Genomic DNA, 4,711 nt, shown 5'->3' on the forward strand with positions numbered 1-4,711 from the left:
ACCCCACCCACAAAGCCTGCGTCCTCTGTCGACCACAGCACCCCAACGCCAGCGCCTCTGCCGCACGAAATCGTGGACCGGCAATCACTCCACCTGCGCCCCACTCCAACCGCCCAACTCGCAACTCCAGCGGATGAACGGCGGACTTTTCCCGCAGTCGCAATGTGCAATCCACCCCTATAACATGCGTTTCATGAAGAGGTACGTCCAATATGCGACATTCCCGCTGTCCCTATACATGAGCTGCGAGCTGTACCAGTTACGAGCTAGAGACGCGATCGCGTTGCTCTCTGTACGAATGCCGATGCTGAGCGGTCAGCTAGGAGGCGCTCCATCCATGTCGGTACCGGTGAGCGTTGCACTCGCAGTCGCAAAAACGTACGGCAAGTATATTACTCGGAAGAGTCAATGACAGTCCACGCCCCCCTGCGTGGGAAGAGTCTTTCTAGGCCATGACCCACCGGAAGGGCGCAGCGTCCCCCACCCCAGACATGTGACGTCACACCATCGGTATTGACGACTAGACTGATTCCTTATAATCATTTGCCATACACCGGTGGAAGCTGCCGAGACGAGTAACTACATAGCGGGCTCGCCGTGTCACTAATGTACAGAGATACAACAGTTTCGACTGGAACCGGATTAAACGTATACACGGCGCTGATTAGTAATAGATAGAGCCATCAGAATACAGATAATGTATACAACTGTCCGTATACATGCTGAAAGACTCTGCTCACAATCACAACCACACGTCAGCCACACACCCTTATCACGCACTACTCTCTCCCTGTAACACGCACACAGACAATATGTAAGCACCAGCATGGAACAACACCCAGTGCATCCTCTCCGCCACATTAGACAATCCACACTGTCATAACCAGACTGGGAGGTCCACTCAGACAACAGAATATCCCACCCACCCGACAACCACCATTGCTCAGCCAAGCCACCAACACCCACACATGTCCTACACAGGGGTGCACCCAACATCACAATACTGCCTCCTCTCACAGCACACAAACAATGGCAGGAATGAAAGACACAGGTCTGCCACAAGCATGGAATGAGAGCGCCGCCTGTCATGAGCCAAAGGTGCATCCTGACGTGGCAAATCAGATGATGCCGCAGGCATCCACTTACTATAATCACAATCAACAAACCGGCCGCCCCGCCCCCCCATTAAACCTTTCCTTACAACAATGTGTACCTTAACCTAACCTATGTCGTACCTTAACCTAACCTATGTCGTACCTTAACCTAACCTATGTCGTACCTTAACCTAACCTATGTCGTACCTTAACCTAACCTATGTCGTACCTTAACCTAACCTATGTCGTACCTTAACCTAACCTATGTCGTACCTTAACCTAACCTATGTCGTACCTTAACCTAACCTATGTCGTACCTTAACCTAACCTATGTCGTACCTTAACCTAACCTATGTCGTACCTTAACCTAACCTATGTCGTACCTTAACCTAACCTATGTCGTACCTTAACCTAACCTATGTTGTACCTTAACCTAACCTATGTCGTACCTTAACCTAACCTGTATTGCGCCTTAACCTAACCTGTATTGCGCCTTAACCTAACCTGTATTGCGCCTTAACCTAACCTGTATTGCGCCTTAACCTAACCTGTATTGCGCCTTAACCTAACCTGTATTGCGCCTTAACCTAACCTGTATTGCGCCTTAACCTAACCTGTATTGCGCCTTAACCTAACCTGTATTGCGCCTTAACCTAACCTGTATTGCGCCTTAACCTAACCTGTATTGCGCCTTAACCTAACCTGTATTGCGCCTTAACCTAACCTGTATTGCGCCTTAACCTAACCTGTATTGAGCCTTAACCTAACCTGTATTGCGCCTTAACCTAACCTGTATTGCGCCTTAACCTAACCTGTATTGCGCCTTAACCTAACCTGTATTGCGCCTTAACCTAACCTGTATTGCGCCTTAACCTAACCTGTATTGCGCCTTAACCTAACCTGTATTGCGCCTTAACCTAACCTGTATTGCGCCTTAACCTAACCTGTATTGCGCCTTAACCTAACCTGTATTGCGCCTTAACCTAACCTGTATTGCGCCTTAACCTAACCTGTATTGCGCCTTAACCTAACCTGTATTGCGCCTTAACCTAACCTGTATTGCGCCTTAACCTAACCTGTATTGCGCCTTAACCTAACCTGTATTGCGCCTTAACCTAACCTGTATTGCGCCTTAACCTAACCTGTATTGCGCCTTAACCTAACCTATATTGCGCCTTAACGTAACCTATATTGCGCCTTAACGTAACCTATATTGCGCCTTAACGTAACCTATATTGCGCCTTAACGTAACCTATATTGCGCCTTAACGTAACCTATATTGCGCCTTAACGTAACCTATATTGCGCCTTAACGTAACCTATATTGCGCCTTAACGTAACCTATATTGCGCCTTAACGTAACCTATATTGCGCCTTAACGTAACCTATATTGCGCCTTAACGTAACCTATATTGCGCCTTAACGTAACCTATATTGCGCCGTAACGTAACCTATATTGCGCCTTAACGTAACCTATATTGCGCCTTAACGTAACCCACGTTGCGCCGTAACGTAACCCACGTTGTGCCGTAACCCGACACACGTTGGGCCTTAACCCGACACACGTTGGGCCTTAACCCGACACACGTTGGGCCTTAACCCGACACACGTTGGGCCTTAACCCGACACACGTTGGGCCTTAACCCGACACACGTTGGGCCTTAACCCGACACACGTTGGGCCTTAACCCGACACACGTTGGGCCTTAACCCGACACACGTTGGGCCTTAACCCGACACACGTTGGGCCTTAACCCGACACACGTTGGGCCTTAACCCGACACACGTTGGGCCTTAACCCGACACACGTTGGGCCTTAACCCGACACACGTTGGGCCTTAACCCAACACACGTTGGGCCTTAACCCAACACACGTTGGGCCTTAACCTGCTCTGTAATTGTCATACGACGCGTTAAATTAGTGTAGTGTTGCCTAACTGCAACCCCCGCAATATAGTTTGCTACTCGCACTGCCCGGTCCCCAGTGTATCGCTTCATGTTAAACACCTTGCAGCTATACACTAATGTGGATGGCAGCAGGACGTACATGCTCAATGCCCTTTGCAGTTGTTCATTGGCATTTGCAGTTGTTCATTGGCATTTGCAGTTGTTCATTGGCATTCGCATGGCGAAGCACTTAGCCTACGCTGTGGTACGGCCTGTGTCAACTGTCCGCTGATGTTGTACGTCCAAATCACACACTGTACTGCACATTGGTCCTCATGTACTGAATGATACATCGTGGTACATGTGACCGTACAACGACTGCGCCAACAACGGCGAACCATGCGGTCCAAATGTTGTGCACTCAGCTACGTGTCGTCGCCCTATAAGAGCTGGATTGCAGTGTGGTATGCCCTGGATGGCGATCAGCATGAGCCGTCTGTTGATGTAGTGGCGCGTGTTGTCAGACGTAGTCGTCTCTTCTCACACACCGTGATAGCATGGTGCACTGCGTTCCACATCTGCGACATGCGACAGAGGCCGGTTGACAGTCGTTCGCGCAATGGACATCGCATACGTACGGGGGCCACCTTCCACGTGTTCGCGAAGCGTGCACATGTTGTTGCGTGTATGTGGGCAGACATAGTGTGTCGTGACACCTGACACAGGCATGCAACAATCGTTGAATTTGCAAATGGCGATGGACGCCTACGTTTGCTGGTGACGTTACGCAAATGAACAACTGGTAAACCGTTGTGGTGCGGTTGTTCTCGCTAGAGGTGAATCAGTGATGGCGACGATCGGTTGAGCTACCAACCGGTTGTTCCAGCGATACCCACCATGCCCACGAACGTGAATGGCATCTGGGTGTGAAGCGATACGCGGCGGTGGCTGGGTGGGACCGTCCCCGGCCGGTGAGGGGGGGCCTCCCGGCGTGCTGGCCGCGCGGTGCGTGGGCGCACGCGCTACAGCCGGCTGGTGGGGGCGGCCAGTGGCAGGCGCGCCGGCCGACGGAGGCGGCAGGCGGCGCAGCTGCGCGCCGGCGCACCCTGCACGCGGCGCCGTGCGGCCAAAGTAGGTCCTCGCGGGCCCGGTGCGAAGCGCGGTGGACATCTGCAGTGTGCTGGTCCGATTGAGGACTGTGTGCGCTGAGGATGCGCCGCCGCCCGGCGCTCGGCGCCGCGACGCCGTCTGCTGCTCGGTCGCCTCTGCGGTTCTCGCAGGTGGTTTGTATCGCAGCTGTGCGGACGTGTTGGCGCGTGCGCTGTGCTGGGAGAGTTCGCTTCGGCACCCAAGTGGGGCTTTTGTCCTTCTGTGGCGCTGGCGTTGGAGCTGCCGGTCACCGTAGGTGGCGCGTGTTGTCTCCCGCCGGCAATGCCACGACAGCACGCTCCCGGGCCTCTGTCGGCAGCGGCAAGCTCAGTTGGGAGCACGGGTGGTCGCACCTAAAGCGTCTACTCGCCAAACTCCGGGCGATTGCGCCTCTCTCGAACCCGACCAAGTACTTAGGACGGCGCTGCGCGCCGCCGGGACCTGAGAGGGTTTCGAGGTGTATGGTGCAGGGGAGCTCAGCCTCCTCCTGTTTGCAGAATAATTGAGCGGACGCTTGCGTGTTCGCGCGGGCCCCCGGGACACACTCCCGGGCGGCCGGCTGCTCAGCTCTAGTTGACGCAGC

Source organism: Schistocerca serialis, unplaced genomic scaffold (genome assembly GCF_023864345.2).
Source record: "Schistocerca serialis cubense isolate TAMUIC-IGC-003099 unplaced genomic scaffold, iqSchSeri2.2 HiC_scaffold_1196, whole genome shotgun sequence".
In the NCBI taxonomy this organism is placed as follows: Eukaryota; Metazoa; Arthropoda; class Insecta; order Orthoptera; family Acrididae; genus Schistocerca; species Schistocerca serialis.